Here is an 18,539-nt window from a genome sequence, read left to right as displayed (position 1 = left end):
TTCAAACACCAGAAACTGAAAGTTGATATAATATAGGGTAAGATTTAAAGAGCAATGGTGTACAAAATAGAATCATGGAATAGTTAGGGTTGGAAAGGACCTTAAGATCATCTAGTTCCAACCCCCCTGCCGTGGACACCTCACACTAAACCATGTCACCCAAGGCTCTGTCCAACATGGCCTTGAACACCACCAGGGATGGAGCATTCACAGCTTCCATGGTCAACCCATTCCAGTGCCTCACCACCCTCACGATAAAGAACTTCCTCCTTATATCCAATCTAAACTTCCCCTATTTAAGTTTTAACCTGTTACCCCTTACCCTATCATTACAGAACCTAATGAAGAGTCCCTCCCCAGCCTCCTTATAAGCCCCCTTCAGATACTGGAAGGCTGCTATGAGGTCTCCATGCAGCCTTCTCTTCTCCAAGCTGAACAGACCTAACTTTCTCAGCCTGTCTTCATACAAGAGGTGCTCCAGTTCACTGATCATCCTCGTGGCCCTCCTCTGGACTTGTTCCAACAGTTCCATGTCCTTTTTATGTTGAGGACACCAGAACTACTCCAAGTGAGGTCTCACGAGAGCAGAGGGGCAGGATCACCTCCTTCGACCTGCTGGTCACACTGCTTTTGATGCAGCCCAGGATACGGTTGGCTTTTTGGGTTGCAAGTGCAAAATAAATAAATTCAGAAAATCTGAAATTTGTCCATATAACTGTAAGTGTAGTCATAGACTTGGTAAGATTTGAGAATACTTGTTCAAGATTAAGTACTTTAATAATTTTTACCAGTTCAGCAAGAACAAACTGGTTTTGGATGCATCAATTACAGAAAAGAAAGACAAGTGTCTTTGCTGTATGTCATATGATATAGAAAGTCTACCCTACCTGAAAAGCATTAATAGTGATTTTGGCCTTCTGTCCCATGCAGAGGAGTACATGCTTGAAGAGATGTTTCAAATACGTAGAAGGCCATCTGTGACTTAGCTGAAGAGCTGCAAGTTCTCTTAGAACTGTGCCTTGGAAAACAGCATTGTAGAGGGCCTTAGCCACCTCAGCAGGCACACATAGATTCTGTGCTTCAAACATAATTCCAATCTATGTAGCCCAGAGCATGCACTGCTGGTCTGATTGGAATAAGGATTTTACTGCAGGCTTTCTTACATATCTGCCTAACGGATTTAGATAAATAGACCCAGAGGTTTTATTCTTGTTTTCAACTTCAAGGCAGCCGATTAAAATGGCTAAACTTTGGTGAACAGCTTGCAGTATTGCTAATCTAATTGTTTGTGGTATTTTACTGGCTAGATAAACACTGTATTTGAGGCCTATGCTTAATGTGCAAGGCACTGTGTTGCACATTTTGCTACTAACCTTTTCCTGAATAGCATTAGGAGAGTTTAATGGGCTGTATTTGAATTCTGAGCTGCTTTTGCTGGCCTGAATATCTTTTTGTTAAACAAATCACTCCAAGGCCAGTTGAGCATGGATATTTGTGCTGAAGCATTGATGGCCAGAGATTTTCAGTCAGCAGGGCAGTCTGCACTGGCAAAGGTCTTAAGGTTTGCAAATGTTTATATTGAAAAAAAAAAAAAAGCATAAACTCCAGCCAAAAAAAAAAAATAAAAATCAAAAAAACTCATGAAAAAAACCAGGACTTTTTTGTTTGCTGTTTGCCAAGTTTTTAAGCATATTTCATGGACGTTATGAAAGATCAAAGGCAGAGCTGTTTTATGGCTTTTTTCTATAAGAAGGAAAGAGATCTGAAACTGGGATATATTGTTCCCTATGTAATCATCCCCTTTTCTTTTGGGAGATCACAACATACTGCTACTTATGCCCTTGTAGCAGTTCTTTATTACGTTTCACATGCGTAGATTTTGATTGGGATGTCTGTGCTAATAATTGAGAGAAATAAAGCTTCCTGTGCTTATTTATATAATCTAGAAGGCAAGTACATTCTAGTAGTGTATGTACCACATCACAATTCAGATCTCGTTAACAAAGTTTACATTAGTTGCTTTTGAACGTTCACAGAAAATACATAATGCTTTCCACTATGAGAATCTTTCATACATCTTCAATGTAAATGTCATGTTAGTTTGATCTCTTTCATGCATATTGTTGCTGAGAGTGCAATGCATACAAAGATGGTAGGTAATTTATGGATGCTTAGCTGTGGGGTTTTGTTCACCTTCCAATCTAAGAATACATTCAGTTACATTTTTAGAATAACTGTTGCTCTTTCCATTCGATTTCTTCATGATACCATGATTTTGTCAGGAGCTCAAGAATGCAGCTGGCTAAGTCTTGGTAAATTAATATGTAGAAGTTTCAGTATTTTTCTTTCATAGGGCATGAAATCTCAAGCAGTAGGTACAACCCTTTCTGTTGTCTCTAGTGGTGGAAAAGGGCTACAACTGATGGGCAGGATGCCTTCAAGTAGGCTGCTGGAATGGGGACACTTGTAGTAAATACTGTGCCATTGCTGCATGTGCCCAGGGCTTCTTGCACCCACAGGCTTCTGCTCAAGATTCAGCTGTTAGCTACTCAATAATTTCTAGCAGCTAAAAATTCCTAGCTGCAAAGACAGAATCTCCCAGTGTTCCAAAACATCACAGAAAACCGTTTTATTTTGTCAAGAAAAAATTTTTGAATTTGAGTACGTTTACTAACCAGAAAGTAATGAATCATTGTGAGCCTTTAGTCACATTGGCATGTTTAAGGAGAATGAGATAATGTAATTTCAGTAATCTCCATATATCTGCTGGCAGTGATTTTTTTTGTTTGTTTTTTTCTTGAGTAGCAAAATATTTCTGCCAAATAATAAAGGAAAAAGTAAGTACTGCAAATACTTGTAACAAACAGCATGTTGTCAGCTGGAATCACAAATAATTTCATCCCTCAATAGGCAAACCTGCAGAAAGGCAGTGCCAAAGTACTTGCAGATATTTTCTGATATCTCCTAATGGCTTGTGAAGTAGGTCTAATCCTACAAGGCTGTTGGATTGCTTGAGTAATTTGAAATGGATGAAAGATCAGGAAATGTAAAAAAAAAAAAAAAAGGCAGAAATATTGATAGTTACGTTGTCTCCAGCATGGCTCCTTTCACACATATACTTTCTTTTTTTAAAAAAAATAATCAAGTGGAGGGCTGCCAGCTCACATATCATCCAGTCTTCCTAGCTTCAGGCTGAATGAGAAAAGGTTGCACCTGTCAACTGGAAGATGTACTCCAGGGAGAATGATTTTCAAACCATTCACATGTCATCTTAAGACATGTAATTATACAAAAACCTCTAAACTCTAAAAATTGAAACATAAACGATTTAAATAATAGCAGATACAAGTCCTTTAAAGCATTTATTAATTTTTCTGTGTGAATTTTCATGTGTCCTGAGACTAATTTGTTTCACCAACTGATAAAAGGTTTTCTTCCATTTGTAGATAGATTATGCTATATACTCAAAGAACTTATTTTTATTCGGTGACTGTAGGTTCATAGAGATTTGTATTATTATCCTTTTTTCAGTTATAAATAGTCAGCCTTAGAAATTGACTGGTTTAAAAATAAACCACAAGAAATCTGATTTTTTACAGGAAAAACAGTTACACTTATTAGGTATGGGGTGGTGGTGTCTTTTCTCACCTATCAGACCTTCCACCTCTTTTAGTTTCCACCAACAGCTAGAATGTAAGAAAGCAATGATGGCAACATCCTTAGATAAAGCAGAGGTAGTTAATAGGTACATTACTGACAGGGAACTTCCAGCATGAATATTGGATGTGAAATTCTTCGTCAACTTATTGCAAATGCAAAATTACTTCATACCTCATATTTTTGTTTCAGTATTTCCTTGCTATGGCATTGCCTGTGGTAAGCTAGATAACTGTGGTAAACTTTTTAACCCACTCCCCAAGTGTGTTAATAGCTAATAATCATTAGAAACAGAAAGTTACTTCAGTTAGGGACTTAGCTGTCTTTTGCTTCTCTTTCTTTTCCCAATCTTTGTTCTACCTCCATTTGACATAGATGTGGATTCTGGCTAATTAATGACATTTTCTTTGATATAGCATGGAAAGGAGAGCAGAAATAAGGACAGAAAGATTAAAATAGTATAACATATTCTCTTGCTTTTATGTGTAAACACCAAAAAAAATGCAGTGAGACTGAATAGGTGGATTCCTTGCACTATATTGTTTTCCATATCAGTGTAGGGTGTCCTCTGCCTTTCAGATACAGATTCTCAGTCTCAGAAAATAGCAGTAGGCCTCAGGTTTACCCAGCCATGTATCCCCAGCCCTCTGATATTCAGCAGAAGGATGCTTTAAGAAACAAGGTTTTATTTACCACTACCAACTTACAGTTTATTTCTTTCTGTTGTTTCAAAAGTATAGAAAGCCCTCAATAAGCATCAAAACTCTTGGTTTTGTGTTTGTGCTTGTAGCACAACCTGCGGTTCCCAGATACTCCTTATCCCTGTGTCCTGTTCTTCTAGACTGTTTTTCTTAAACTATGTCACAACTATAATGATTTATCTTGTGAGAATTCTCAGTATGTTCTCTAGCTGTATTCTATTTTTTTTCTCTATGTATCATACACCTCAGTAATTTTCCATTGCTACTGTTACAGAGCCTTCAAACTTAACATTACTTAAATCTAATTCTAAAGGTTTCTATATTCCATTTTGTGATTTTGTGCCCCTTTGTTTCAAATTCCCCCCTTTTTCTGTCCTTTTGCAAATTCTGTTGCAACATTTTATATATTACCATTACCATCAAAATTCTTCCTGAAATAATTTCCTATTTCTCCTTGGTGATTAATTTCATTCCTTTTCCAATCATAGATCGTTTACAACACCAGAGGGAACATTGTATCATACCACAAGTAATCAATATTAAATTAATTAACATCAATATTACTGCAACCAGTTGCCTCAACCAGGAGAGACTGGGTAACCATGAAGTTAACTTTTTCCATATTTCTTCAAAACCCCAGGAGGTGTCATCCATGGCCATTTCATGAAATATCTTAGTTTGTTTCCAAATTTCCTCCAGATCTGTTTCGATTCTGCCACTTTGGTCTATATAGGAACAACAGCTTTCATTGATTTATGGAACAAACCCCTCCTTGTGATGACAATAACATGTTTAGAGACATTCGGTTTTGTAAAACCACTTTAGAGAGGCTGGTTAAAATTGGGTATTACAGCACCTAAGGTGCATGCCCCCTTCCAGTTGGGGGGTAGAGTCTTATAAGCATTTTCTCCACATAACCAATACCATCCTTTCCCTTTAGGAATGGGCCATCACTGAACTATGAAACCATCTGTGTTAATAGTATGATTGCAATTTGAATGGTGACCTACATCTGTGGCATTTAAGCAAGATTTCCTACCCTGGTTCCTGGTGTAATACATCTTTGTGCACAGGTGTAATATTTATTACTTGGATTAGGATTAACTATTCCAAATTTTAACCTTTTCTTCGAATATAGATTGCTAGTGTTCACCCACAAATTTGTCCATGAGACAGTGTTAGGAATTGGAACTCCAATTAATGGGAGATCCAGGCTTCCTCCTGATTTAGGCAACTGTGCACACACACAACAGTCACTACAATTAAAAACATTAGTAACATTCTGCACTAATTTCAGGTATAAGTTCTGGTCCCAAGCTTGTGTGCCAGTTATCATATCAGTCCAAATTATGACCGATGCAATTCATACATAAGGGTCCTGAAGGTTTGATCCGCCATGTCTTCTCTGGCTCTGGTGCTTTCTTAATTCTTGAATAATGTATCCAAGCAGGTTGTTCCGTTATCTTCACTGCTGTAGAGGTGGTCAGTAATATCTGGTACGATCCCCTCCACTTCTGTAGATGATCTCCTGAAAAATTCTTAACATAAACCCAGTCTCCAGATCTGAAAGGGTGAATTGGATAATCCAAACATCTTGCTCTTGTCCCTACTATTCTATCTCCTCCAATTGTTTTCCCAGATTGATCAGAAACTGTCAGAGATAGCCTTCTCCAACTTCCTGAAGACTTTCTCCTTTAAACTGGGACTGATATGGTCTTCCATAAAAAATCTCAAATGGACTGACCTCTTCTTTCGTCCGAGGTTTAGTTCGAATTCTTAATAGAGTCAGTGGTAACGCCTGGTACCAACAGAAATTCGTTTCCTGACATATTTTACTAATCTGTTGTTTAATCAGATGGTTCATCTTTCGTACTTGCCCACTGGCCTGAGGCCTATATGGAACATGTAGTTGCCAATCAATTTCTAATTTTTTGCTAATTTCTTGTTACAATTTTGCACTAAAGTGTGAACCCTGGTCGGAAAAAAATGCCACCAAAACAAGGTATTATTTCATTTAATAATGTTTTAATCATCTGTCTTGCATTATTTATCCTACAAGGGAATGCTTCTGGCCAGCCTGAAAAAGTATCTGTTAACACCAACAAATATCGATAACCCCCTCTTCTTGGTAATTCAGAAAAATCTGTTTGCCACTGCTGTCCTGGAAAACTTCCTCTCCCAATTTTCCCAATTTGATTTCTATTTTCACTTTTAGGATTATTCTTAAGACATAACTGACATTGTTTTGTCACTAATTGAACTGTGGTGTATAGATTCCTTCCTACAATTTGTTTGTCTAAATATTTATACAAAGAGTTGCTACCCCAATGAGTTTTATTATGTTCTTCCTGAACTAACTTCCAGAGTTGGTTATAGGGGATTACAATTTGCCCATCAGGTATTTGAGCCCAATCCTCTTTATTTTCCTGTCCCTTTAGATCCTCAATCAATTTTCTATCCTCTTTTGAATACCTAGGTTTAGATTTTTTTAAATTGTTAGTTTGCTGTCAGGGATTAAGGACATGATTTGAGATTGTTCAGGTGCTCGTTTGGCTTCAAAATCAGCCAAATTATTTCCAATTTCCTGATCAGAGTCACCTTGTTGATGTCCTTTACAGTACATAATAGCTACTTCTTCAGGTAGCTGAACAGCTTCCAGTAATCATAGAATTTCTGTAGCATGTTTAATCTGTTTCCCTTGTTTGTTCAAAAGTCCTCATTCTTTCCAGATAGCACCATGTGCATGTACCACAACAAATGCATATTTAGAATCAGTAAAAATATTTATCCTTTTATCTTTAGCCAATTCCAGGGTTCTTATTAATGCTATTATTTCTGCCTTCTGGGCAAAGGTGTTCGCAGGTAAAGGTTTAGCTTCTATTACCTGTGAAGTGATGGTAATGGCATATCCTGCCTTTCGTTTACCATTTTTCCTGAAGCTACTACCATCAGTAAACCAAGAATCAGCATCTTCCAGAGGTTTTTCTTTCAAATCTGGTCGGCTCGAATATACAGTCTCTATGGTGGTCAAGCAGTCGCGTGTTAGTGGTTCTGTCGATTGTTCCTGCAGAAAGGGTGCTGGATTCACACCATTAGTGACCACAATTCTATATCATCCTGTTCTGCAGCGGTGGCCTGTTTTTTTAAAAAACGTGAAGGAGATAACCAGTGGGCTCCTTTCTGTTCCAGGACTGCTGATACCACATGGGACACTAGCACAGTAATCTTTTGCCCCAAGGTGAATTTGTGAGCCTCTTCAATATTCATGACGACTGCTGCCACAGCCCTTAGGCATCTGGGCCATCCTTTGCTCGCTTCATCCAGCTGTTTTGAAAAATATGCCACTGCCCTTCTGTATGGTCCTAGTTTCTGAGCAAGGACCCCCAAGGCTATTCCTTGTTTTTCATAGGAATATAGCCAAAACGGTTTAGTCACATCCGGAAGTCCCAGAGCTGGAGCTCTCATTAACTCTAAATTTCTAAAAGCCTCCTCTGCTTTATCAGTCCAGTCCAAAGAGGGAGGGTTTCCCTTCAACAGTTTGCATAGTGGTCTTACCAGAACACCATAATCATGGATCCAAAGTCTGCACCATCCTGTCATTCCCAGGAATCTTCGGAGCTCCTTGACAGTCGACGGTTGTAGCAAATGGCTTCTTTTCTGGCAGTTCCAAGTTCTCTCTGTCCTCCTGTTATTTCATATCCTAGGTAGAAAACTCGGGTTTGGATTAGTTGGGCCTTTTATCTGGATACCTGATAACCATTCAGTCTCAGAAATTCAATAATCCCACCATTCACTGGACACATTCTTCCTTTGTTTCTGTAGCATTTAACAGGTCATCCACATATTGTAACAGAGTCCCTGTCTGAGCAGGTGGCTTTCATAATTCTAATTCTCTTGCTAACTGATTTCCAAAAATCGCTGGACTGTTTTTAAACCCCTGTGGTAATACTGTACAAGTTAATTGAGTTTTTCTTCCTGCGTCAGGATTTTCTCATTCGAAAGCAAATAATTTTGGCTTTCTTTGGCCAATGGTAAGCAAAAGAAAGTGTCCTTTAAATCCAGGACGGCAAACCATTTCTGATTATTATACAGTTTAGTCAATAAATCATACGAATTAGCTACTACTGGACAAATATCCTCTGCAATTTTGTTGATTACCCTGAGATCGTAAACCAATCTGCAACTTTTCCCATCATATTTCTTTACTGTCCAGATACAAGTATTATATTCCAATTCACATTCAATTAATAATCTATATTTTAAAATTTATCAGTTTTTTTTTCATTCCCTTTGATCTTCTGATTTTAAGGGATATTGATTTATTCTAATTGGGCAGGCCCCCCTTTTTATTTCCACTTTAACAGGTAAAGCATTTTTTTGCCTTACCTGGAACTTCAGATGCCCATACTCCCACATATACCTAATGAAGGATTTCTTCTACTTCAGGGAGGTCCTTCTTTTTGCTTTTCTGTTGCATTAAAGATAAACTCAAAACTGCAATTAATATACTGTTTTTAAGTCTAAATTCCATTTTGCTTTCTTTAAATGTTGCTTCTCACCCTAATAAAGATTTTAGAGGATTTGGCATGCATAAAAATTTATGCATTCCTATCTGTTTTCCCAATTTGTACTTTAAAGGTTTCAGATAGAATGTCTTGTCTTTTTTTTTTTTTTCTGCTTTTTCTTGGTGGCCAGTAGCACCCACATCTGTAACAAATTCTCTTTCCTCTCTGATTTAACACCAAATAAGTTGCTCCTGTATCCACTAAAATTCCTCTTTATTTCCTCTAGTCTGTAGTTTTAATTTAATCAGTGGATCTGCTAGGGTAGATTCCCCAGGTCCCTCTCAGTCTAGTTCCAATTCAGCCACCGGAGCCACCCCATGGCACTGCACACCCCCCCCCCCCCCCCACCAAGGGCAGTCTCACTTCCAATGTCCAAACTCCCCATAGCACGCACACCGATCCGTTTCCACAGAAGAGCCCACTCCCCCAACCTCTGCCCATTATCACTCCTCCATGCTCAAACACAGGAGCTGCCCGAGCTCCCCCCCTTTCCCCCTTGGTTTTCCCCTTTTTTTTTTTTTTTCCCACAGCTGCTTACCCTGCTCTGCAGGGGCTGCAGATGCCTGCCTCAGCAACAGCACTTCTGGTTTAACCCCTTCGTAACTCTGAATGTGAATGTGCCACTTGTTGCCAGTGACAGCAATCTCTTCCTCCTTATCAGTATCAGATAGGACAGATGCAGAGTGTGATCCTCTCGGAGGTACCGGTGATACATGATTTTCCAACCTATCTTCCTGATTACTGTTTTTTAACTTTAAACATCTTTCCCCAGTATCACAGGCTGAACATCTCCCGCTTAACTTTGAGTTTTAGCCTGTCCTTTTCCAAAGCCAAAATTAAGGAATCTGGCAGCGCTATATTAATTTTGCATTCAGTCTGTCACTCCATGTGATTTCTTAAAGTGAAAAACATATCTGCATACATTACTTCATACCATTTTCCTTACCCCCTCAAAACAACATTAATTGTAACAATGTATTATAGTTCAGAGTTCCATTTTTAGGCCATTTTTCCTGATCTTCCAAAGTATACAAAAGCCACCATTGGTTACAATATTTTACCAATGTTTTCTTATTTACAGAGCCCCCAGGAGACCCTCCAAGTTCTTTCCAGTGTGCCAAAACACACCCAACGGACTCTTTTTCAAAGTCTCTTCACTCTGCTGATTTTTCATTATCAATCTCACATTCACACACACACACACACACATGCACACACACACAAACGGGATCCCACAGACACACTCCACACAGTTACAACACTTGAGACAGAGACTAAAATTCAACCAAACAAACAACAGTTAATAACACAGTTATCCTGTCACGAGTACCAAAATCACAAGACCAAAATCATTACTGTAACAAGCCACAAAATAAGACTAATACCAGTAGAATCAAAAGCAATACATCCTAACACCTATGGCTCAGACACAACACAGGACAACAAGACACCCCCTGTGTCTTGCAGGACCCAAACCACAAGAAGCCCCTTGCTTCTTGTGGGTGTATACCAAATGGACGCTAGCAGCCGGGTATACACCTTTACCTACGAGATTTTCTATCTTCATTTATGGAAGGCTTCCAAACCATGCGTACGCTTACCAGCGCTTTACCAAACCAACTTACCAAACCGCTTTACCAAACCAATTTACCAAACCAATTTACCAAACTAAGATGCCCCCTGCACCTTACAAACCATATAAAAGAAAATTTACCAAACCAATTTACCAAACCAATTTACCAAACCGAGATGCCCCCTGCACCTTACAAACTATATGAAAGAAAAGAATACCTTTTATGAGATGGTCCTTGTCTGCTCCTGCAGCTATCCGAATGAGTCGAGGGGTCCCTCTGGGAAAAATTCCCGAGGGCCCTAGGGAGCCCTGTCCTCAGCAGGTCCTGCAGCCGAGCAGAGAGGGTCCCATCTGGGTTGCCAAATTGATACGGAGAAAACTCCAGAAACAAAATTGCCAACAAAGTTTTCAAGCTGACAAGCAGGTATTCTTTATTGCAGCGCCGGGAGACAGCTCTCCCCATTGCCACACAAGCCGTCCTTTTATAGCCACTAGGCATACATACATATTCATGAGGCTACGTATGGATTACATCATTTTCCAGAAAGTTCCCCGCATGCATACAGAATTGTGGTGGTGGTCCCTGAGGGTTGTTTACTTCTTCCAACAATCTTCATCACTTCTGGCAGACTTTGAAGCATGCGCAGTAGGTGCTCATACCAGTTTAATTGGTTCGTTAGCACCAGAGACATAATAATCCTCCTGTCCTCCTACTTATCAGTTAGTTTAACTGTAGCCCATCCTAGACACCTGCGGTTCCTAGATACTCCCTATCCTGTGTCCTGTTCTTCTAGACTGTTTTTCTTAAACTATGTCACAACTATAACGATTTATCTTGTGAGAATTCTCAGTCTGTTCTCTAGCTGTACTCTATTTTTTTTCTCTATGTATCATACACCTCAGTAATTTTCCATTGCTACTGTTACAAAGCCATCAAACTTAACATTACTTAAATCTAATTCTAAAGGTTTCTATATTCCATTTTGTGATTTTGTGCCCCCTTGTTTCAGATGTGACCTTGCAAACTGCAGTCTGATTGGTTGCAGCCTTGTGGATATTGTCCAAGATCTGTCCTGTAGCTAACCCAACTCAGCAGAAGAGAGAATTCATATATATATATGTACATATGATATATGAATAATGCATAAATGCATATATGCTTATGTTTTCATATATGTATATACATTCTAATACAGCCATCGATAAACATGTAAGTGTACTTGGCCTTGCTTTTTAAGCAAGTCTACATCAGAAGCCTAACTGTAAATGATAATTATGAAGATCCATGCCTTGTTCCTTTGAAATGAGTGTGTGAATTTTATATCATAATTTAACACACACACACACACACACACAAAAAAAAAAAGCTGGTTTCTTCTTTTCTAGCTTTTTCTGTGCATGTTAATCAAATACAAGGTAAAATGTAGTCCAGAGCTATTTTTTTTTGAGAAAATAACTTTTCTAGGAGCTAATAAATACGTATCTTAAAGATGAAATGAAAAAATGCTTTGTGAATACTTGCTTCATGAAAGATGTATCATAACATATCCAAAGACTAATGAAAAAAGAAATGGCTTCCTAGGAATGTATTCACACTTGGTATTACCAATTCTGTGTTAAGAAATGCTTTAATATATTGCCAAAGCAGTTTTCCAACATCTAAGTGGATGAGTGATCAAAAAGGCAAAGGAAAATGAAAAAGAAAGAAAAATCTTTCATGTCAAGAAAAATGGCCTGATAAAAATGTTTCCAAAAGTTGAAAATGGTGAAGAGAAATGCATTGTCTCAGCAAATAGCATTTTGTAATCAGAGTTTTGGCAATTTTTGCAATCATCATGACAACCCCTGTGGGCTAATGACTTCCATGGTGTCAAGATGTAACTTTGTTTTCCTAGATTTCAACTGCATCAGCTGCATTGGAAACAAGGGTATCAACAAAAAAGGCTTGATTTCATGTTGTCATTTCTTTTAAATTTTAACTGTTTCAAACATTATTGAGACAAGTACCACAGCAATTTGGCCAGCAGTTCATGAGCAATTAACAAGAAATGAGATTCATACATAGACAAACATGGTGCTCCTGCCATTCATTGCGTACTTCTGTTACCATAAACTTTTAATTATAAAAAAAAATTATTCTAATGTAACTCGCAGAGCCAATATTCTGATGGTCTTCATTTTGTTATGCAAACACATAAAGACAGTAAAATTCTACAAATACATTACTGAAGCACTGTAAGTTCAGTTGGAAAAGTGTATTTAATGAATGCTTTCATCATATACTCTCTGATATAACTTACAGATTTCTGTTGAGTATTATCTTCCTAGAAGTATATTTAGAACTGGTTTAGAGAAAGCCCTAGAGATATCACAGCTGGAACAATGGAGGACTTCATAATCACATTAGAGAAGTGTTGTTTAGCAAGATTATGAGTAATATTACTGTAGAAGCTAATACATACTGTCAACATATAAAATGAATTACAGTGTGTTAAGTAAAAAAATAGAAAATTTAGCTATCAAAAATTTAGAAATTTCGGGTTTTTTTATTCCATTTACGGTCTCTTCCAAAGATTTGAAAAAAAAAAGCTTCCAATAAACAGCAGGGAATTCTTGTTTGCTCATTGGCAAATAAATTATTTATAGACTGAAACAGTAGGATGAGTATGATCATACATAAATAAGTATTCTGAAGCTTCAGAGGAAAAAGACAGGAAGAGTTACAAAGAATGTGTAGATTTGTTAAGATTCTGTCTTGTTTAGATTTGGTTGTTTCATTTTTACAGGGAAAGATGTCTCAACAGTGCTATACCATAGAACACAAAAATATTAACATTGTCTTATATAGTTAAAATGTTAACAGGAAAATAAAATGCTTGAAAAAAAAATCAGGTTTGCATTCAGCAGAATTCTTTTAATTATAAAGCACACTATTTTATCTGAAAGTTCTGGCTTCTGACTGAAGCTGTGTGTCTCCTGAAATCTGTTATTTAAATTGATGCCTAATAAAAACCCTCCAAAAAACAGGAGTCATGATGGGAATTTCTTGGACAATGGCAACAAGCAAAAAAAAAAATCTACAAAAGTATTTCCTTCCCTTTCAATAATTCTTTCTTCTATTGAATGAATTAGTATAGTAATGGATCTTATCTGAAAGGAGTAATAAACCCAAGGTAATAGAGTTAAGACAGTCTATATCTGAATATTTCTGTATCTTTCAGGCACAACTGAGTAACTGAAATAGATGTCATTACTATTTAAGCAATATCTACACAATATGTGCACTATTTTTAGGAGAATTTATTAATATATGATTTTATTTTTTCTTTGGGAGCATTTGTTATACTCTTAAATATGTGAGTATAGGTAATAACTCTGACAGCTAGTGTGCTTATGACAGATGACAACATACATTCAAATTATGCTGTCTGTGCTAAAATAGCCCAAAAAATGGAGATTTGCATTAGACTAGTCTTTCATGTGCTTTTCTCAGATTCAAAACTATGTGGAAATTATATAGCTTAGTATTAATCAAGCGTATCTCTCTTTCTCAATTGAACATGAAATGCATTTTTCCTAGGTTTTTTTTCCTTTTTTATTTTTTATTTTTATAAAAGGCACTAGACCCAGCATAAAAAGTTTCATCTAAAGTGTCTTTTCTGTGATTGTCAGTCACCACTGCACTCATCAGTTCAGGTTGATAAATGTCTTTTATATGATTTGCTTGATGTTCTTCCTATCATGCCACTACAGAATCAAACTGCATTTATTATTCTTTAAATACTGTAAGCTGAAGCTGTATCTGAGTATCTTTAAAACAAAATTTATTGCTTGTTCAGCTAACAGCGGATAAATGTCCCTTTCTATAGTTTCCTTTTTTGTACCAAACCTGTAAATCATTGTGCAATTTATGCTAACCAGTATATGCATAGCCATTTTATAGGTCTGAGGTGAAAGGACTGTTTCCATTAGTAACCTTTTCCTTTAATATTTTCAATTTGCAGTGTTCAGCATAGAACTCTGTGCAGTGACACTGTGGTCATGGGCATGATGGGGACGAGAATGCCATGCTAGATTGGACTAGACTCACTTTCCGTTTTTAAAAAAACTGTGGCAAATAGAAGGAAACAAAGGGAGTAGGTGTTTTGCGGTAATACTGTCAGAGAAGTAAAGTATAAATTTTTATTCTAGAACACTAGTTATCTGGTTTTGAACGGGCAAAAAATGCTATTAGTTTCTCTAAGTCTCTTTTTTTTGGAACTTCACACTGATGCTGTAGAAGAACGAGAATGACCCAGTAATGCTTTTCAAGTAGAAAAAGGGAAAAGGGATATGAATTAACAAAAGGGTCTCCCATAAGTTGTCCAAATTCAAGCTCCCTAATAAAGTCATTTTTTTCCACTATAAGGGTGTTGACAAGGTATGGTTTAATGGAGGGATTTTGCAGTGATTAATTAAATGCAGTGATTTGAATGTAGTGATTTGACAGCCTGTCAAAATAGTCAAAGCTATAAAATTAAGAACTAGACAGATCAGGATAGTAATCTATAATTACTTGACACTTCTTTTTTTCAATAACTGGCCTATTTTCTCCCGGTGCCTTACTTCTTCATGTGTGCAGTAATGACTTGTAATTACAGATTTTTTTTTGAAAGTCATAAGAGGAACTGCTTCTTCAGTTTTTACTGCAGACATTGCCACCTTCTTAATTTTTTACTGAAGAAGTTTAACCATAATCTTCTAGATTGAACAAATTCTTAATTAATGTGGAAAGGTGCGTCATATTTTTCACATGTGCTTTTTAGTAGAGACATCATATACAAACACAAGATGGGCTTTTCTTCTTTGGTGGAATGTTGATGAAACGAAGGTGGATATCCTGTGGTTGTATGACTGGAAATGTACCAAATGATGTGGGTTGGTGCCTGAATTACAGAGATTCTAGAGGAATCCAGATATACCTCATATACCAGTTACTGGTTTTGTGGACATGATATTGAATATATTCATGAATTGCAACCCAGGGGCAAAGAAAAAAAATATATTGCTTTTCATGCCTGCAGCTGCTCAGTGTTGTATTGTACTGTATTCAGAATAAGCTCAAGGAACAACTTTTCTGACACAGAGCAAATACTATATATATTATTTCTGTTTTGATGATTATGATGATTATTACTTTTGCATTTGTTTTGTTGTACATTATTCATTATGTTTTATGAACATTAAGCTGAGTACAAGGACAATGCCATCTTTTTTGTGTGTTTTTTATGAGGTATTAACATACACGAATCATTAGCCCAGATGTAGTTGAAGCCAGAAGCTGTGACAGCTGAGAAAGGGCTGTATATTTCTAGTGAGATGAATACTGTCCTTAGTTAAAAAATAAGCTACTAACAGCTATTTAGGATACTCATCTTTTTCATTAATAATGTAAGCCATGACCTAAATAGTTGACTGAGAAAAAAATTCGCTTCCAGGACAGTTTTATTGTAAATTTATTATACCATGTTTGCTGGGTTGGGTTACTGTTGGGCTACTGTTACAATCCTGAATATTAATTAAGGTTCCCTGAATAGTATTTTGCTTTAGTTCTGCAGAAAAAATAAAAAGGGTCAAACTTTAGATTTATTTTTTTTTTTACCCTGCCAAGGTGAAATTCAGTCCTAACCCTTGACAATCTTTGTCAAATTGAAGAATTCCAGTCAATATGAAATAAAAAGAAGTGTGAATGAAAGGCTACATTCATAAAACTAATGGCAAAGAAGTAATTTTCCTCCCCCTTGCAGAATGTAGCTCTGGGTGTAATTCACCAATGCTGAAAGAGGAAGTTCTCATTCTTTTCCTCAAGAGGTGTGAATTCGATCATTTAACCCAAATTAGTGCCCTAGCTACCAGTAGGTAAGTATCCCAAGGTCTCTTTGATGCTGCTTTATCTCATGTCTAATAAATAAAGCTAGGAAATTCTGTGAATCAGTGAACCTCAGCATTAAGTTGGAGTATTATTCTCTACCAGTGGCTCTAGGACAATTCTATTCAAATTAAAGCAGTTTAACAAAAAGGAATATGAAGGTACCAAATCAAAATTTTACCTCTTGTATTATTGTTTAGGAAACTTACATATCAGTTGAGAAACTTCTGCTGAATTCACTTTTTATTTAATTTGAGAATAGGGATTACAATGCAAATTCTCAGGTTATATTACACTTGAATTCTTAGAGTTTTTTTCTGTTGCTTCATGTATAGCTTTTTATTTTTAAGATCTCAGGAGTTCTTGTTTCACTTTGCGTCCTGAGGCATATTGTGAAGTTGAATTGTTAGGTAGGTTAAGAAGGTTAATCTTCCTAAAATGAAAAACTAAAAAAAAAAAAAAAAAAAAAAAAGTTATCATTTTAAGATCTTCATATGCTTCAAGACCTAGGCCAGTAGCAATCACTTTCTCAGATGGTGTAATGCAATGTGATTCCAAATACATTATTGAACCTAAACCCCTTTAGAGAACCAAGGCTTGTATCAATAACCAAGCGCAACTACAAAAGGGCAAGTTTCAAAATACCATAATTCTCTGAACACTTGCTCACACATGAAATAGAACAATAACTTAAAATTCTGTTTTGTTTACTATTCACTTCATCTGTTTGAGATAACATCTTTATAACTTTGTCTTCTCTTTTTTTTAACAGCACCTTCAGACTTAAAGGAATATCTATACCTGGAGGCACATCAGATAATTTCTTGCATATCAGATTCATCATAGTGACTTCTGCAGGCCAGATCTGAGAAGTAACCAGGAACCTGACCCTCTGAGGAGAATGGAAAAGCCCTTCAAGTCAGAGCACAACTGATCATGAATGTAATCTGCATTGAATCAGCTTTCTCAGATCTAACAGCTACAAGCTGAGTCCTGGCAAAAGCCACAGCCTTAAATTCCATTTAGTAGGAAAGAAGAATATAGAGGACTAAATGTCTTGCCCCATTGCAGAAACTGCTGTCTCCGAGCCTGACACTTGAGTCCTGTGCTGACCAACCAGAGTAACAAACAATGAGTTTTTCATAGGTCCAGCCAGCATCCACAAATATTTCAGTATGTAGCCAAAAGGAGTGATGAAGCACTTAATTAATAGCAGAAAATTAATTCATTTACTATAACAGAGGAATGTCTGTCTATAGGGAAAGAAACCCTTGTACATATGCAAAGCCATACAGGAACAGAGCATCGGTGATGTTAAATTGCCTAAAAGGACACTGTCTCCTGTCCTCCACCCAGCTTTGAAGTTCAGCTGTTAGAGATTGCATCTCAATGCACTTCTAGTATTTGCACTGTCACTTCCATTCAGGGTAATGATGTGTGTCACCGTTTGCACAGATGGCCCCAGGAGATTTTTGACCACAGCAAGCTATATTTTGTTGGGGCTCCAAAAGGAAAGTTAGAACTGAAGAAGAATATTTGCGCTCTCTTTCACTATGGGGATCTCTTCACAGAAAGGACTGTGGTCTTTTCTTTGGTTTAAATAAATACATACATATACATACATATATATATATATATGTATATATATGAAAAAGCATCAACATGATAAGGTGTATTTAAAACGGGGATATAATCTTTTTTATTAGCATCCATTTTTTATCGTATTAGCAACCAAGAAATTTAGTCTATGGAATTATACATCCAAAATGTTCCTATTGAACATTGACATTATAGTCCCAGTTACTGTTAAAGAAGTCATTTGTAATATGTATTTGACATAAATTTTTTCTAGCCATTTGTCTATGCTTCATGGAGATACCTATCAGACAAGCAGCATTTTCAGTTTATTTTTCTAAATAAATTTCTTGTTTGTATTATTTGCAGTCACTCATTTTGGCTGGTTTTCGTTATCTCCAAAAATGATTTAAAGACAGAACCAAAACGCAGGAATTGTTCATATTAAGCTGTAATGATTTGCTGACCAAAAGCTTTAATATAAATACTGTAATTTTTAAAATGATGAAGTATATTTATACAGGCAAATATGTATGGAATACAAAAGGAGGTATTTTAAC

The 18,539-nt window shown here is 36.8% G+C and overlaps 1 protein-coding gene across 2 annotated transcripts in view; it reads left to right on the top strand.

Annotated features, from left to right (window-relative positions):
• The window catches only part of PRR16 (proline rich 16), a 159,640-nt gene extending 141,993 nt beyond the window's left edge, over nt 1-17,647 (top strand). For both annotated transcript variants that reach the window (XM_061468688.1, XM_061468689.1), the window contains exon 3: nt 17,177-17,647. The gene's annotated coding sequence lies outside the window, so the exon portion shown is untranslated. The remainder of the gene's footprint in view (nt 1-17,176) is intronic.
• Nucleotides 17,648-18,539: the final 892 nt, after the last annotated feature.

Source organism: Pezoporus flaviventris, unplaced genomic scaffold, assembly GCF_033815535.1.
Source record: "Pezoporus flaviventris isolate CSIRO_AGI_PZ_B2104156 unplaced genomic scaffold, CSIRO_AGI_Pfla_v1 ptg000050l, whole genome shotgun sequence".
NCBI classification, from domain to species: Eukaryota; Metazoa; Chordata; class Aves; order Psittaciformes; family Psittacidae; genus Pezoporus; species Pezoporus flaviventris.
This window is presented reverse-complemented; position numbering and strand designations above follow the sequence as displayed.